This window comes from Heteronotia binoei, chromosome 21 (assembly GCF_032191835.1).
Source record: "Heteronotia binoei isolate CCM8104 ecotype False Entrance Well chromosome 21, APGP_CSIRO_Hbin_v1, whole genome shotgun sequence".
Lineage (NCBI taxonomy): Eukaryota > Metazoa > Chordata > Lepidosauria > Squamata > Gekkonidae > Heteronotia > Heteronotia binoei.
Window position 1 is genome coordinate 90,584,213 of NC_083243.1, and position 18,953 is coordinate 90,603,165.

Consider the following 18,953-nt stretch of genomic DNA (forward strand, 5'->3'; position numbering starts at 1 on the left):
TATATAAGATCTAATACTTAAAACAGATGATCATAGGTCCAAATATTCACAGCTGTAATTGGCACAACATGACCACTTTTCACAACTGTCTTTTGTCTTTGAAAACATAGACTTAGTCTTCAGGTTAAAATGCAAGATGTAACTACTACTGACAGAAGAGCTAGACTGCTGGGCCAACAATACAACTTATGTATGCCAGAACACAGCCAATAATTGATACAGCCTTTCCTGAAGAAAAATATCTCCTTTTGCATTGCTAAACTATTTTTTCCCTTCATTCTAATTAGGGGTACTGGGGGTTTATTGCTAGATAAAAACGTAATGAAAAACTGATGATTCACATTGTGTTCCTTTCTGTCCACTAGCTTAGTAGTAACCTATTAAAGCAATTTTATTTTCCTAACTGAAACTGGTGAATTTGTATAAATTAAAGAATTAAAAAATAGTCTAATACAACTTTAATACAACTCTTAGCTTCTTTCAAGCTTTATAGTATCAAAATGTATGTCCAGAAGGCCTTTACTAACAATGGGGGTAGAGAAGGCTAGACTTCTTTGAACAAAAACATCCATTCTCATACTATCTCTCACAAATCAGTTTGACCAGGGTTGAGTAGAAAATGTAATTCATCAGTTAAAATTCCTCTTGATCCAATAGGGATTGAGGTCAGAGCACAGCTGCTTAGCAATTTAGCAGATTAACATTTCCAAGCCACATACACTGTGCAGGGCAGTGGGGACGGTTGACTCCTATTCCTAGGTTCTTCTGTTCTGTTCTGGATTGAGTCATTTATTTGCTTTTGTTTTACCAAATCATTTGGAAAATGGGCATGAAGTTTTAGCTACATATTACAAGCAGGGGACCCATGGACTTGCAGGAGGCATCTGATTTTCCCCTTCCCTACAAATTTTATTTCCCTTCCCTGAAAGCTTATATAGCTTCTCCCCTTTTTCAGTTTCCTATCTTCCTTCCGACCCACCAGCCAGCCTACCTTTTTCTGCCCCCATATAATCAACTTTTCCTCCTTCCATCATCCACATGGCAGCCTCCCCCCAGAAAAACTATGGCCCAGTTATGTGGTGCCAGCTGTGAGGCTGGTCCCAGGTGCAGAGTACTGTCTACCACCCCCAGTTGCATGGTGGGGAACCTAGAAGGAATTGAAGCACCTTACTTTTCCCTGTATCCACTCTAGTTCCTCTTTCTCTCATCCTAGCAACCCCATACTCTAGGACTGCAAGGTCCCCTTGCTGGCCTGGCAGGGGATTTGGGGGCATTCCAGGGAGGGATGTTGTGTGATGTCCCCAATGCAATTATGTCACCTGGGAGAAGGAAGCAGATGACAGCCAGTTGCTTGGGGGCCTGATAGGAGCCCTCCGGGGACCTGATTTGGCCCTCGGACTGCGTGTTTGACACCCCTGTTCTAACCTTTCCCAGCTTCCTTTTCATCTTCTCACCTACCAGGTTTTATCCACCCTCCAATCTTAAGCTATATTAATTATTTATTGACTTCATGCATACGTCACCTTTCTACACAATGGGGACCCAAAGAAGCTTATATTCTCTCTCCTCCATTTTATCTTCACAACAATCCTGTGATATAGATTAGGCTGAGATTGTGTCACTGGACCAAGGTCATCCAGATCAACAAAGTATAAATAAAATATACACACTGCACTCTCTCCCCACAACAGTTCTCGGGCAGCTTACAGCATTTTAAAAATACAACAAATACAAATACAATAAAATAAATAAATGTAATAAATAAAACTACTAAACCAATAACATCAACAAATTACTTGAAGAAATTTTGAAAAACTGGCCAGCTCCCCGATTCATAATGTTAACCAGTGGCTGCACAAAACAAAGCCTTACATACCCTACAGGATGCTGGATCCCACAGGAGGAACAGTTCCAGACTGTTTAGGATTTTCTACATAAAAACAGCACTTTGAATTTCCATTGGAAGCTGAGCAGAAGCCACTGCAAATGCCAAAGTACTGATGATATACATGCTGACCAGGGGGACCCAGTCAATTATGTAGCGGCCATATTCTGGACCACCTGAAACTTCCAAAGCATCTTCAAAGGCAGCCCTTCATAGAGTGCATTGCAGTAGTCTAATCTGGAGGTTACCATAGATCAAAGTGGCAAGGTCAGAGTGGAACAGATAGGGGGCCAGCTAGTAGGCTCGGTGTAGGTGATAAAACACTGCCCGCACTACCCCAGACACATGCTTGCCAAAGGTAAGGGCAAGATCAAAGTGGGACAGATGGGGGGGGGGGGCAGCTAGTAGGTTCAGTGTAGGTGATAAAGTAGTCTTTGCCACCCCAGACACATGTTTGTCCAGTGTAAGGGAAGAATTGAGCCACACTCCTAAACTTCTTATAGAGTCCACTGTAAGGAGCTAGAATCTGTGTGGGTAAAGCCACCCATCTGAGCTCCAAACCTACTTAACCACATGAACTCCATTTCTGAAGGATTTAACTTCAGTCAGCTATCACCTAACCAATCCACTGCAGCATCCTGGAACAAGGTCAGGGTCAAGATCCCAGCAGCCATCTGCTTTTCAAACTTTAGGCAGAGCTGACAATCATTTGTACACTGGTGGCACACAGCTCCAAACCTCCAGATGATCTCTACCAGAGGGTGTATACAGATATTTAATGACATCGAGGAGAGGATCTGCTCCTGTGGAACCCCAAAGTTTCGGGCCCAAGAGCCAAGCTCTCTCCACTGATGGATGGGCCTCCAATCTGCCACCATGGAACTGGCTGGTGTGGGAGCCCTGCCCCCAAAGAGCACCAGCATCCCACAATGTACACACTGTGATATCACCCAGAAGTGACATTACCATAGAGAATTGCAGGGGGGGGGGGTCTAGCATTTGAAAAAACTCTATGATGCCCACAGAGTACCCCCCAAGTTCTAGAGCAGTGTTTTCCAAAGTGGGCACTATTGCCCCCTGGGAGGCGCTGGAATGATCCAGGGGGGCGGTAATAGCCTTGTGCAATTGGGGGGGGGGGGGGTGAATAAAAATAAGGGGGCGGAGGAAGCATAAAGGAGGAAAAGAAGAGAAGAGAGTGGGAGGTGTCAAAACATCATATTTCTGGGAGGGATCCAGAATTTCTAATTTAGAGAAAAACCCAATTAACAAAAATAGAGGGTTTCTTTTTGTCTGCTACTTAGTGCAAATTCACCCAATTAGACTAGTAATGAGGACCAGAACTTCTTCCAATTAAAATATAAAAAGGATGCAGTTTATTTACAAGACAGAAAAAAAAGAGGTATACAGACAAACAAGAAAGACAAAAACAAAAAAAAAACCTTACTGGTCTATCCTAGCCAATACTTGCTATAGCTAGCAGCTTCTCAAGGTGCAGTTTCTCTCTCAGCAATACAGTTCAAGTCATGACAGTAGAAGCACCAAGGAAATTGCACAAACTTCTCTGAAGAGTTTCAACCTGTAGCTTGCTCCTCACAAGGTTTTCTGCAGAGCATCAAGCTTCTTACAGTCCTCTAGCAGCTAGCCACTTTTTTGCACCACAAACAGAAACTGGATTTTAGAGGTTTCTGTTTGCAGCACAAAAAAGCTAAAGCTAGCTGCAGCCCCAGGGCAGATAGTGTGAAATCGGAAGGAAGCCCCGCTGAGAAGAGGAGCTTGAGAGTGGCATAAAAAGAGTGGGAAATCTGTCAGAGTGTCTTCTGCAGGGCCAGCGCATGGGAGTAGGTGGGTAGGTGACCTCCTAGGGTGCAACACTGCCAGGAGGCACTGCTGGGCACCCCCTTACTCCCTCCTTTCCTTGTGGCACAATTGCGCCAGCCAGCAGGCAAGCCAAGAGCCCCAGTGGTGCTGCCACGCCACCGCTTTTCTTTGCAGGGTAAACATTGCCTGTGCTTGTCTGAAGAGCACCCCATTTTACCGCTGCCTGCTGCTTTCAGGTTGAAAGCGGTTGCGCAGCAGCACCTTCCCATTGCATTAGTTGGAGCTGACAAGAGGAGGGTGGATAATAATTATAAAGAAATTTCAAAAATTCCCTTTGTATGGGAATGTTACTATGATTGATTTTATAAAATAATTTTAGAATTCCAAGCTTCAAAGTGTCTTCTTTACAACATCTTTGTTTACTCTGTGTGCAGATAAGTCACTGCATCTTTTAGTCCACTTCATGAAGGTAGATTTACAGGGGGCCCTGCATAACTTTTTTTCTGAAAAGGGGGCGTTAGGCCAAATAAGTTTGGGAACCTCTGTGCTAGAGCATCCCTACACAACGTGCCTGGTGCAATAGCACCACTTACGGGTGACATCATCACATCCCTCCCTATCAAAGACTGAAACAGCCCTGGATAAGGCCTTACTCCTCTTCCTGCCTTTTACTATTCTGGTTGCCTAGCAATGGCCACTGAGGGCATGCATTTACAGATGCCTAGACCACTGAGGACATGGACATTTATCTCTAAAAGCTACAGGTGCCACTTCTGTTATTTTGGTGTTTTTAAAAAAGATATTGGACTTTTTTTTTAAGTTTGTAGAACAATCTGTCTTGTCTGTTCATGGCTCCAGTCTCTGGATTTAAGTATCCACTTTCTTGGTCATGTGGACAATTATATATATTAACAATAGCTAACTAGCTCAGTTGTTGTTGTTAAAATTATGAATCACCCAATCCCTGCCGGATTCTGGGCAATGTACAACATATTTAAAACAGTTTCAAGAGTACAAATATGATTTTAAAAAACATTTTTAAAAGTTATCTAAAAATACAGTAGAGATGTAAAGATACTGGGCCACAAAAAAAGTGAATTACTTTTAGTGGAACTGCATTTAGGTAAAACCACATAAAAGCATTTTTATATGGTCAGGATTTCTTCTTACTTCCCAAAATCATAATTTTTTCCCTGTACTACCTGTTGCCTTGATTTTTCAAATGGCCAGTTAGCAATCAGGCATTTCAACTGGCCTAATGACAATGAAAGGACTTGGAGCTCCCTGTCCCAGCATTGCATAGACATTCAATTATACCTTCCACAACAGCAAGCCCTGGAGCTCCAGCCTCTACACCAGGGGTCCTCAAACTTTTTAAATAGGGGGCCAAGTTCACTGTCCCTCAGACTGTTGGAGGGCCGGACAGCCGTTACCGTACAAGGCCGCGGGCCGTCAGTTCTCCGTCTTCTGCATCTCTCTCCCTTCCCCACACTACACACCCCGGCCTGAGAACTCACCTCACCTCGGTATCACCTCACACTCTGTCTCCGCCGCCTCAGCCCAGTGCCGGAAGTGTGCGTTGCTAACGCAAGTTTAGGTCGAACGTCACTTCCGGTCTGATTTTGCCATAACCCGGCGGGCCGCATAAACGTCCTCAGCAGGCTGCATCTGGCCCGCGGGCCGTAGTTTGAGGACCCCTGCTCTACACCTTTCAGTTCTAAAATCTCCAGATTTTTTGGAGAAGGTGGAATCATGACTTACATCCAGAGTTTAGCACAGTCAGTAGAGACTGCACTGCCATATTTGTCTGAGTGAACTACAGCAGGGTTCCCCAACCTCCGGACCATGGACCAGTACCGGCCCATGGCCTGTTAGCAACTGGGCTGTGAGTTGTATAATTATTTCATTATATATTGCAATGTAATAATAGAAATAGTGCACAATTGTATCATTCCAAAACCATCACCCCCCCCCCCCCCAATAAACACACACACACTGGTCCGTGGAAAAACTGTCTTCCACAAAACCGGTCCCTGGTGCCAAAAAGGTTGGGGACCACTGAACTACAGCATCCACAGCTCTTACACTACATTCATTAGGTCTCCACAAGAATGTGCATAATACAGTGTGTGCACAGAAAAAAATATTTTCCCAAAACACAAGTAGAATCTCTTGCTTTTAAATCATATAATTCTAGGCTAGGGCAAATAGTACAGCATCCTTATTGAAATTATGTAGTTTGGGTATCATCAGTACTTGCATGGGAGACTGCTTGGGAACCCAAATGTACACTGCCTTCAGTTTCATGTTAGAAGGAAAGTAGGAGGTAAATATAATTTTGAAACAAGCAAATGGGAAAAATACATAGGCTTCTTAAAATGAACCTGGAATTCAACATACCAGTGACACAGGGATGTCAATCCTCACATGGGTGCAGGGGATCCCCCAGTTTGGAGGCCCTCCCCCTGCTTCAGGGTCATCAGAAAGTGGGGGGGGGGATGTCTGTTGGTTACTCCATTATTCCCTTAGGAGACTGACTCCCATAGGGTACAATGGAGAATTGATCTGCAGGTATCTGGGGCGCTGGTGGAGCTGTTTTTTGAGGTAGGGGCACCAAATTTCCGGCCTAGCATCCAGTGCCTCTCCCAAAAATACCATCCAAGTTTCAAAAGGATTGAACCAGGGAGTCCAATTCTATGAGCCCAAAAAGAAGTTGCCTCTATCTTTCATTATTTCCAACGGAGGGAAGGCATTTAAAAGGCATTCAGTCCCTTTAAATGTGATGGAGAGAACTCCCTTTGGGGTTCAATTATGCTTGTCACAACCTTGCTCCTGGCTCCACCTCCAAAGTCTCCTGGCTCCACCCCCAAAGTCCCCAGATATTTCTTGAATTTGACTTGACAACCCTACAGTGACACAATATAGGCCAAAATTCAAGCTGCTGTGAAATGTGAATAATTTGTTTCTTTGAACTGACATTGATTTACACTAGAGTAGAATATACTCATTTATTTACATACTAAAAAGAGTAGCAAAAGCTATAATTACTGTAGGTTACTTACTGCCACTGTTTAATCGTGAGCACATTTTACAGAAGGGTAGTCTAGAAGAGTGTGATTCAGCTATCCTCATTTTCCAGGCTTTCTTTTCATGCTTTATTTTCCATCTACAGTGATGGAACAAAAAGGGAGGGAGATTATTTCCAGTGATGCTTCAGTCTTTCAACATCTACCTAAGTTGAAAGGGCACTTTATTAATTTTGTATGTTTCTCTCATATAGTTATCTAATTAATTGACTGGGAACTTTCATTTTTAATGTTGTCTTTTGTTACCTTCTTGGCAGGCACACTATTCATACCATCTGGAATAACAAATATTAGTTGGCATGGAGATATCTTACACCACCACAAAAATGTACAGTAAACATTTGATTCAAGACTAAGACGTTACCTTGAGAAGGAACAAGCAACAGCAGCAGAAAATCTTGCAGTGGAATCCTAAACAGAGTTTATTTATTTTTCACATTTATATCCTGCTCTCCCTGCCGAAGCAGGCTCAGGGCGGCTAACAACATCATAATATCCTTTCATTGAATTATTATATCTTTTCATTGAATTCAATTGATAGAAAGCTATAACTCTGCTTAGGAATTATGCTGAAATTCTACATGAAGCCTCATCACTTAGCTCTATCATAATGAACACCAATTCTCAAGACTTAAGCAATCAAAGAAAGACGATAGTGAAGTCACTTAACAAATGAGATCTTCTTTATACTCTAATCCATCTATCACATAGGGCTTGAGCACAGGAACAAGATTTAGTAAGAAGGGTGCCTCAACTACTGTACCAGATTAATTAATGGTAGCAGTCAAAACACATGCTAGCTCCTTTATTTCCCCCTCCAAAAATATAAAAGCACTCCAGTTCTTCATAAGAGTGATGTGCTAGCAATGGACCAAAGAACTTTCAAAGCAATGTACGTTCACTTTAGCCTGAAATATACAAATGAGCACTCTGAGAGAAAAACAGCATATAACATCCAAGATGAATGCTCTTGAAATTGTAATGGGTCTCTGTTCTTTCACAACAGTGGGCATATAATGGACAAAGAAGTAACTACTCTAACAAAGCTCAATGGAACAGCACTATTTCTATAAGCATTTACGCTAATATCTTTCACTACTGAACCTGTGCTTCAATTAATTTTGACTTTCTTTCCCAGCGAGTTCCCCAACAGTGTTATCACTATTATTATTATTACAGTGTTATTAAATAACTAAGTGACTTAGTTATTTAAGTTTATCATCTGAACCACCAGTAGATGGACAATTAAGTGGCTTTTTAAGAAGGGAGTACCACTATAGTGAATTGTTGGATTTGTTATTTCCTCATTATGAGCAATTCCAAGATGTTAGGTTCAAGACAAGCAATTCCTTTTGAACTAAGATCGTAACAATCATTCCCTAAGATTTTAAGAGCCTTGCAAGATCCTGTACCTCTGTGTTTTACAGTGCCATCCTAAGCAGATCTACTCAAAATCCTACCTAGATCTATGGCGCTTACTCCCAGGATGGGGCTTTTAGGACTGCTCTGAAAGAAAAATAGTAGTAGTAGTCACCAAAAATTAAAATGCCCATTCAGTTCATAGAACAGATGACGGGTGCAGCTATGAATACAAAAACTGCCCAATGGCAGTAAGATCAAGAAAAGTACAACCACAACTTGTGTAAAAAATTGATTTTTAAAAAATATATAATAATTGTATTGGTTTAAATATATTTGAAGGGTATATTTATTTATTTATTTATTTATTTATTTAAGATTTATATCCCGCCCTTCCCACAAGTGGCTCAGGGCGGCTTCCAATAGTAGATCCATCAAAATTACACATATAAAGGGATCCATATTTAAAACAGATAAAACAGATAAAACAGATAAAACCCTAGTTATTAATACACATAAATATTTCAGCTATATATAAAAGGAATCCAGCAAGTTACAGTAAAATTCTCAAGCTAAGTAAAGGCTAGCCGGAATATATGGCTCTACTGCTTTCCTAAAAGACACATTTAAATAGTAATGTTTCTTGAACAAATTCTGCTGCTAGACATGACAAATTATTCTCACTTTGTGGGCCAAACTGCAAAATTAAAAGCTGCTTCCAAGTGGCAAAACCTGCATGGAATATTAGTGAATAAAGTGCTACCAGAATGAATATATACATGTATGCATTTAGCTGTGCTATGTAACAAGCAACACAAAAATGTCACACTATTTCCTACATATAAGAAACTTTGTAGAGGTAGCTCTAAGAGTACTTCAATAGAATCTCTTCTCACTCTCAGCCAACCCTGGAAGTGGCCAGGCTGGAAAAGATGAGATCCAGACTGGGCCCACAATCAGTATCCTGGATGTAAAAAAAAAAAAATGTATTTCATAGGTACAGGTCTTTACATACTTATGTATATTGCACAGTATACATAAATATGCCATATTAGTTATTGCAGTAGAAGGAGAAAAAACAAGCCATTTTTGGCTAGACTTCTCGTACTGAACAGGTCAGCTCAACAATGTGGTGTGATGGTTAGAAGAACATCACACTTTAGATCTGGGAGACCCACTCTGCTATAGAAGCTCACTAGGTGACCTTAAAACAGACAAAAACACCCAGCCTAACCTCCCTCACAGGGTTGTTGTGATGATAAAATGTGATGATAAAATTGGGTCCACACTGTGGAGAAATGCAGGGTATAAATAAAAGTAAATAAAATATCGTGACTGGCCCACATACCTCAAGTTAAAGATATTAATGCAGGCCATCTTTCTAGATATCTTCTCTCATTATTTGAAGTTAGATATTCTTTTGTTGCCACAAAGCAGGACTATCAGACAATGCTATGGGCAAAACTCCTTCACTCAGTGGAAATTTCTCTCTCTCTCACTCTCTCTCACTCTCATTCACACAAAACCCCCCTAAGAGAGCTCTGTCATACTATCCAGTCACTTCACAGAGGTCTAGCTCTCAAGACCAACAGGACTTATGATGGTAAACCTGTATCTGAACCACTTTATACTGCAGATGGGGGGAGGTTCAGTGTTGGGTTTAGCAGGTTAGAAAGACTCCTGTTTTGTAAGTCAGCAGGAAGTCACATGTTTTCACTGTAACCAGTCTGTAACTTAGTGAGAAAGCCCATGAATGTTTGTAGGAGCCCTTAGTTAAATCAACTGGAATTTAATGTTGTGACTAGAAACCAATGCATTGGCTGTTCTGCATTTTACGGCCACTCTTCCCAGCTTTGTCTAAATTTGGAGAAGAGAAGCCATTCCTAGTATGGTTCTCTAGCACTAAAGATCTAGAACTCGGTGTCTATTATTTTGATTCCAGTTTACCCTTCCCTTGTAGTTTAGTAAAGCAATCCACACATGGACTCTGCCTCTTCCTTGCTACTCTGCTAACTTTGAACTCTGCTAAAAAATATTATTCTCTAAGAATATCTAACATTTTGTCATATGGATTAATGTTCCTATATACAAAAACAATCATTAACTACACAAAAAAACTATTGATATTAGTTGAGAGTTCTAGCCTACCCCTCACCCTGATATTTGATTTTCTAAGTAAAATATTTGTTTTGATATAAAGGTTCATTCAATTACATAAACTCCCACCTGAAATGGTATACCTTAGAAACAGGTTTATCAACTGACAAGCTTTTGTGAGATCTGGGTCAGAGACTATGGAGCAATGGGGGAGGTAGGATTTATATTTTATTTAGATGTCCTCTAACTTACTTCCTACGCTCTTCTACTAACAACACTGCTGGTTCAATTGATATTTGTTACTGAAAAATAGGTCAAATTTTTATTCTGGGATTTAACCCAGAAATTTACTATAACAATCTGGCCTAATTCTTGCCAGTTTTGAAGAATGGAGACTTATCAGGTGACATGACTTATAGTTTAAAGTATCAAAGGTTCAGACTGAAGATCATTCTATTGTTACCTAATCCAGAAGAATCAGAATCCAAATACAGTACAAAAAGTTGCTGACAAAGATTTTAACAGCAAACAAAGAAAGGGAATTAAGTGACCTTTAACACATACACTGCTAGCACATACACAATAATTAATCTACAACACCACAATATGACAACATATATACAGAACAACTGTGTTGTAATTTAAGAACATAAGCATGGATTAGAAGCCCCATTCCACACAAGCATTAACACTGATCATAAGATAAAGGTAGTCCCCTATGCAAGCACCAGTCATTTCTGACTCTGGGGTGATGTCACATCACATCATTTTCACAGCAGATTTTTTTTTACGGGGTGGTTGCCATTGCCTTCCCCAGTCATCTACATTTTACCCTCAGCAAGTTGAGTACTCATTTTACCAACCTCAGAAGAATGGAAGGCTGTGTCAACCTTGAGCAAGCTCCCTGAACCCAGCTTCCTCTGGGATTGAATTTAGGTCGCTAGCAAAACTTGGACTGCAGTACTACAGCTTAGCACTCTGCGCCAAAGGGCTCCTAGCATTGATGGTACAATTACTTTTATACTGATTTGGCCACATGGACAAGATGTTAAGGGCTAACTAATGTCAGTTAAGTGGTCTCAAGTGTCCATCTTGAGGTTCTCTTTCTAGGCATCACAGACTGTGACTGCAATGTCAATTTATTTTACCATGTGTCATAAAACTGATGTTTAGGTCAATGTTACTATGCAATTACATGGCTCTATTTTCCTAAATGCAAAAACCCTGGGTATCATCACTTTGGGTAGTTTCACGCAACAAACATTGAATTGCGAGAGGCCATCTCTCAGTAAAATACTTTCTCAGCCTAACATTGTGAAGACAAAATAAAATAACCACAAGTAGACCACCTAGAATCAGGGTCGGCCAGTCCTGCCCAGAATGCCTTGGAGGAAAAAACAGATACAAATATGATCAATCATTTCAACATAGAGTATCAATGCACTGCACAATTGAGCCATCAAATTTTGTCTATTTTATCAAGCAAGCTCATTATCTATCAGCTTCTCCTTACACCAAAAGATAATTTCCCAGAATTTGCCTCTAGATCAGCACAAAACACAAACACCTCTGCTCATATAATTTTTTCTTCAGTGTGAGAGGGATGCCAACAATCTCTCTGAAATGAAAATGATCAACACCACCATGACAACCAACGATGTAAAGAAAAAAACAACCATGGCACACACAAAAGTTAATGTATAAGGCATTATCACCAATCCTTACTGTTCATTCAAGCTGAAAAATGTTTCGTCTACTTCAATGTACTTTAGGTCTCATGACCCATTTCCAAGAGTGAACAGAAGCTGTAAAAATATTTTTAAAAACTGTTAAACATCCCAAGAAGAAACACAGTTGTTTCAATTTAAACTTCTGTTCATCACAGATATGACATCCCATATAAAATAGCAAGGTTTTTTTAAACATTATTGTCTAATCACACACTACAAAGTCCGAATACTACAAACTAGATCATACACTGTTTGCAAAGATGAATGAAATCAGTATATTAAAAAAAAAAAACCCTGACATACATTTAAGGACTTACATTTTCTCTTTTTTTCCCTGTCCTCCCAAGTTCATTGCCCCCAAATACCTGAAATGAGTGCAAGTTTACAAGACACTGTCTCTTCCTTTATATATTCTAGCCAGGGTTCCTGCCCGGCCAGGATTTGAAACTGAGTTTGAGAAAGATTAGATTAGTTAACAGAAAATTGGGTTGGTTGTCATCAACTATGGATCTTGTCAGCGCTGATGAAATGTATGTTGTGATTAAGGTCAGTGGGAAGAAAGCAGAACAAATTTACAAAAGAGAGGAAAGGATAGAGAAACTGTGCCTCCCAGTTTCTAAACCATGGTTAAGAAACCAGGAAAGTTATGTCAGTGAGGGACAACATGAAAACATATTTGAGTCTGATTGACTTTCCATGTAGTATTCATAGATATGGTGTAAGAATTTATGTTCCCAGCACAGAGTTCAATTTGTTTTCTAGTTTCTTTTTCCTTTCTATGAACAGTCAGCCAGGTACACTAACAGAAAATATTGCATTTTACCAGAAACATAGACTTTTGGTACAACAATCGTGAAACATAAAATTTTGAGAGAAGTGGTAGTGAGCTTCTAAAGGTGTTCACACAATCCAGGGTAGAGTATCCCATAAATACCATATTCTTGAAATAGTCATTTTCTTTCACTGAGTAGAGTATTTCTCTCTTACTTTTCAAATGAAAATTAGTTTTTTCCTGTTCTACCATAATAACCAGAACCTAAATCTGCCCTCTGCTAACAGGAAAAAAAATTCATTGGGACATTATCTTTGCCTTCTTACTTTGTACCTTTTATTACATTTGTACATACAGGCTATGCCATTGCCCACTACTGAAAGCATTCTTAAAGCAATAATGCGGCATTTTAAACCTAGTAAATGGAGTTGATTTAAAACAGAATCTAGGCAAAGTTCAATCCCATTAATTTCAATCCAAGTATTGAGAATGTACTTAAAACACTCCCATTTAAACTGATATAACATAAAAGTAAGGTTGCCAACAGCCACAAACAGCTTCCAGATAATCCGGCTCTTCCCTGACACCATGTGTTTATGAAACCAACTATGTGACTTGACTAGCTCCTGATGAATGATCAGGGCGTCTGGAATTTTGTCCCCTTATTACATTCCTTACAGTGGCTTGGAATAAAAGTGATTATTTGGCTAAACTGTACACCCAAACTAGAATACTGAAGACACAAACTTAAATATGACTTGTGATGTTGCTATTTTTGAGAAAGGAAAATGAATAGAGAAAGTCTTCCCTCTCAGAAGCAGGCATTTTGAATAGCTTTTGTACTATAGATAGAAAATGGTCATAAACAGCAGAGCTCAGTGAATAGACAGCAAGTTTGCTATCCTCAATGTTCCTCAGAAACAAGTAGGACCCAAAAAGAAGAGATTGGATTTATACCTTGCCTTTTATAACCGAAGGAGTCTCAAAGCAGTTTACAATCTCCTTTCTCTTCTCCTCCTCACAACAGACACCCTGTGAGGTAGGTGGAGCTGAGAGAGCTCTCCCAAAACTGCTCTTGAGCAGAACAGCTCTGAGAGAACTTGTGGCTGACTCAAGGTCACATCAGCAGGTGTACGTGGAGAAGGGAATCAAACCCAGTTCTCCCAGATAAGAATCCACCCACTTAACCACTACACCAAACTGGCTAACTGACAATAGCCTCACTTTGAAAGGAATTCTTCATCTCAAGTGAGGATAAAAAGATTATAGTAATTAAGATTGAAGTAAAGGAAATTTATTAAGAGGCAAACAGACCAGATCCTTTACCAGAACCCATTAAAATTTGCAGTGTCTTGCCTTCCTAGAAACCTATTGTTTATCACAGCTGTCAAGAATGAGATGATGAGCACTGAATGCAATATTTTAGAAAAAACAAGTACATGGAGGAGGGAATCATTATCTCAGCATGTTTTTTTAAGTTTCTCAAAATATAGATATAAAAATAAACTTGAGATAACATAGGTTTATTTATATGACACTTGTATTCACAATAGGGACCCAAAACAGCTTGCAAAGCATAAATAAATAACAGGAATACAATGGAAATAATTTAGAATTTTTTTAAAAAGGTGAAGGGGGAAAAGGCTTCAGAACACACTGTGGGTCTCTCTGATAACACATCTTCCTCAATACTCTGAATCTGCAAGGATGTCTCATTCAATGCCAGAAGGCAGGGCAGAGGCAAGACCACTTTCTGAGTAGTCAAAAGGTTCTGAAGCCTGTGCTCTGCTTTATACCATGATGAACAGAAGCAGAACACATCATACAGAGTTAAGCACATTTGTTTAATTTGTATAGTTCATGCAGTTTGCATAATTCAGATTTAATCTCTGCTTTACTCAGAAAATCCTCCTTTTCTTGTTATCTGGCATGTCAGACATAGTTGTTCACAAGTTTTTGTTAGGAAATTTACATCCATTCAAATTGCATTTATTTTGTAGGCCACAGATCAATGTATCCTGGTTTAAAGTTCTGGTCTTTCTCGATCTTGGTGACTTAAGTTACTTTCTTTTCTTTTTTTGTAAAATACTGAGAGCCAATCAGTATAGTTCAGCTGTTCTCAGATAAACACATTTTCCTAAATGAACCATATATAAACTTGATGGCTGGTAGTATATATTAAGCTATGGATATAAGAAAGAAAGGGCATTTTCCCCTGTTTACAGATAAAGGGCAGCAATCATTCAATGCATTATTCCTCCATCTATCCCTGCAAAGATCCTTTTTAGAGTTAAAAGAGAAGGAGAGCAGACTTGTTTTTACTCAGAAGAACTGAAGCTTATTGTTGAAAAACTTCCTAGCTAGTTGAAGAGATTTCATCTCAATCTATATAAAGGGAGTGATGAAAAAGTCAGGAAGGCCCTGGCACAAAGGGCTGGTTTGGGGCAGCCTGCAACAAAGAACAAAATCTCGAGCAGCTGGTTTGCCTACACCTAATCATCACAGGATGGCTACAACAGGTGTAAGTAAGCCAACACCACAGAGAGATAATATAGTAGAAAGAACTTCATAGCTCCTCAAAGAACAAATTGTTTTCAGTTCAGCTACTGCTCATCTCCAAGAGTAACAAAACTGGAATTCTCTGCCATTGGATGTAGTGATGGACACAAGGCATAGAAGGCTTTAAAGGTGGCCTGGACTGCCTCATGGCTATTAACTAAAGAGAACTTTCATATTCAGAGGCAGCAAACCTCTCTGCATCTCTCAGCACATGGCAGGAAGTGTCCCAGCCTCAGTTTACTGTTCTTGACTAACTTCACTATGAAGATGAATGCAATGCAGAAACCTACTGAGGCTCTACAAATCAAAAGTGCCATGGAACCGTACAGAGTGGCAGTTAGCAGCCTCGATTGCAGGCGCTGCTCGGGACTAGTCCGCCCGCCTGAGCCGATCGCGACGCCAGAAGCCAAAGAAACCTGCCCCGCACTCGCCTAGCTCCAGGCCAAGCCGCGCGGCGGGCTACCCTTCTTCGGCATCGTCCCCAGGCCGGCGGGGGCGTGGCGGGCAGGAAGCAGAGCGCGAAGGCAGGAAGGTGCCCGCCCGGGCGGGCCAGCTACAGGATCCGGCCAAGGGAGGCAGCCAGCATGTTCGCCTTTGCCCTTCCACCTACCCAGCAGCGCCCCCCCCCCGGCGCCTCCCAACCTTCGTCTCTGTGCGCCTGACTACGGATGAATGGGCGCTTCGGGGGACTGCCTGCTGCCTTGCTGGTCCCTCGTCCGGCTTCGGGCATCGCCGCTCCCACCCGCTGGCTGGAAGGAGGCCTCTGCAGATGCGCTTACCCGGGCGGCGCTGGGGGGCGGGAAGGGCCCCAGCGCAGGTGCTTCCACTCAGCGATCGGGTTTTCTCAGCAGCGCATCGCCTTCCGCTCCTCCATGCAAGGTTCCGGCCGCCTGCTCTTTCTACCTTGGAGGTTGCTGCTGCTAGGAATTAAACGTGCCAGTGAAAAGGAACCCATAGTATCGATGCGGTTGCAAACTGCACATGCTCTCTTCTGACAACCGGCCTCCGCCTCCCCCTCCCCCTTAACTCTTTCGCTGCTACGCCGGCTAGCCAAGCAGGAAAGGGCGCTGTTCGCTGATCCTCAGGTCTATTTCGTAAGCCGACCTCCTTTACCAGCTCTTGCTTCTCCAACATCAGTTCCCTGGTCCCATCTACTCCCCTTCCTGTTGCAGCCGGATCTGCTTGGCTTCCCAAGGGTTAGTCCAGGTCCTGGCTAGTCTCAGTGATTTACCTGGCCAATGTACATGCAGCAGCAAAGGCCCCAAATCCACAGGGCTGCAGAGGAACCTGAGGCCAGAGCTCGGAACCATCATTCCAGGGAGGCCATCATGCCCAAATAACCTGACCTTGAGGACCTGTGTCGTTCCCTATCTAATGGCAGATGAAGGTGCAAGAAGAAAGAAAGCCTTTTTTTTGTCAGACATATCACCTCATATCTCATTACCAGCTAGGAGTGAAAGATAAAAATGGGGCAGCAGAAAGAGCATCCCTGGCCCTTCTGGTTGGTGCTGGAGTTTGTGTTAAATCGTTAGTTTTGCCCCCCCCAAAAAAAAAAAATTACAGAAGCCCTTCCCATGAACTTAGTAGCCCAACATTTTTCCTTGGGGATACAAAATACTTTAAAAACACTGGGGACACAATCCACAATCCAACTCCCATTCATTTAGTGGGATTTATTATGGGCAAGACATTTGTGGTGGACATCCTCTTGGAAGACAGAGTATTTTATTATTTAAATACAAAGTTATTTTTCTCTCTCCAGTCCATCAGTTTTTCTGGATTGATACTGTTATGTTTTCTTGGTGTGATCCAGCAGTTAAGAACAGCAGGCTCTGATCTTGAGAAGTGGGCTTGATTCTGCACTCCTCCACATGAAGCCTGCTGGGTGACCTTGTGCCTGTCACAGTTCTCTCAGAACTCCCTCAGCCCCATATACCTCACAGGGTGTCTGTTCTATGGGCAAGGATATTTTGGGGTTTGTGGGAAGCGGAATTGTAAGCCCCTCCAAGACTGCTTCAGGTAGTGAAGAGTGGAGTAGAAAACCAATCCTCCTCTTCCTTCTTTATGAACCTTTTGTGCTGTGACTAAAATCCAGTTACTGAAATACTGATCAGGGATATATTAATAGTTTGTATGATGTTGATCATCAATTGCTGTGTTCTGGTTTGCAGGTGACTGACAAACCACCCATTGGATTGCCACAGGTACCTCTGGAGCTAGTATTGTGTACCAACTGTAACCTCATCCTTATAAAAACAGAACTAAAATGTCTCCGTGATAAGACATCTGCTGAGATGTTGAAAGACAAAATGACAGAGAAAGGACTTTCAATCTGTCATCCTTTTATTTGCTAAGAACCATGGATCAAGTAGCAGGTATTTGCTTACTTTTTTTAAAAAAACTTTTATGGGGTCAATAGAACAAGTTTTTAGCCACAAACCCCAAAATATCCTTGCCCATAGAACAGAGATTACAGGGTGAATGGCCCCAGTCTAGTCTTCTTTTGAACATAGTTTTCTATGTACATTTTTATTTATTTATTTATTACTTTAAATTTCTATCCCGCCCTCTCCGCAAGCGGACTCAGGGCGGCTAACAACATACGTTTTTACAATTTAACCAATAAAAAACTACAATTTAAAATTATTTAAAACACTTAAACATTTAAAACATTCCATTGCATTTTTGGTGCTGTATCACTATAATATAATTTAACGTAGATATAAATGTAAATGGTGATCATGGTGTAAAGTGTAACGGTGTAAAGTGGCAGCTCTCTCCCAAATTAGGTTAGGTCTCAAAGGCCTGTCGAAACAGTGGAAGAGTATTTAATCATGTTAACCCCTGACTGCATACTACCTTGTCTCCTGACTGTGAGAATTAGGACTAAGTTTCTTTTCTAAAATTAGCGCTTTATGACCAGGTAGAATGAAAGAGCTGCATGTCATCAGACTCTTGTGTAAACATTATTTATTTGCTTATGGCTCTGCCCTGTGATAGTGGGGATATATCTAATTGTTCTGCAAGGAGGTGTCATGAGGATAGGGCTATAGAGAGAGGAGAAAAAATAAAACACAGAAAATGTATGAGCAGGTTGTCAAAGAATCCAAATTAAAAAGACATAGCATCAGGACCAAGGACAGATCATAGGGCAATTGGCATCCAAGCTAAGAAAGAAAAAGGAAAGGTCCCGTGTGCAAGCACCCGTCATTTCCGACTCTGGGGTGACATTGCTTTCACAACGTTTTCATGGCAGACTTTTTATGGGGTGGTTTGCCATTGCCTTCCCCAGTCATCTACGCTTTCCCCCCCAGCAAGCTGGGTACTCATTTTACAGACCTCGGAAGGATGGAAGGCTGAGTCAACCTTGAGCCAGCTACCTGAAAACCCAGCTTCCACTGGGGATCGAACTCAGGTCATGAGCAGAGCTTAGGACTGCAGTACTGCAGCTTTAACACTCCTTAAATGTTGGTCCAGGGATGGTCAGTAGCCTACTGATGCAGGTATCTGTGTGGTCTTGGCTACATCCTCCTGGACAGGATCAGGTCTCAGATAGAGGATTAATGCAGTGATCCTAAAGTTGTGCATTCCAGCAACACTAGTCAGTGTCCTAATGTGCCCATTAATAGAGGGTAATAGCAACAGAA

At 41.3% G+C, this 18,953-nt stretch overlaps 1 protein-coding gene across 2 annotated transcripts in view; it reads right to left on the reverse strand.

Moving 5' to 3' along the window:
• Positions 1 to 16,253, reverse strand: part of TMEM229B (transmembrane protein 229B) — a 69,496-nt gene extending 53,243 nt beyond the window's left edge. The window contains exons 1-3 of one of the 2 annotated variants that reach the window (XM_060263231.1): positions 16,086 to 16,253; positions 11,971 to 12,050; positions 6,766 to 6,869 (exon numbers count right to left, since the gene is read on the reverse strand). The gene's annotated coding sequence lies outside the window, so the exon portion shown is untranslated. The remainder of the gene's footprint in view (positions 1 to 6,765; positions 6,870 to 11,970; positions 12,051 to 16,085) is intronic. The other variant, XM_060263232.1, reaches the window with a different exon arrangement.
• Positions 16,254 to 18,953: the final 2,700 nt, after the last annotated feature.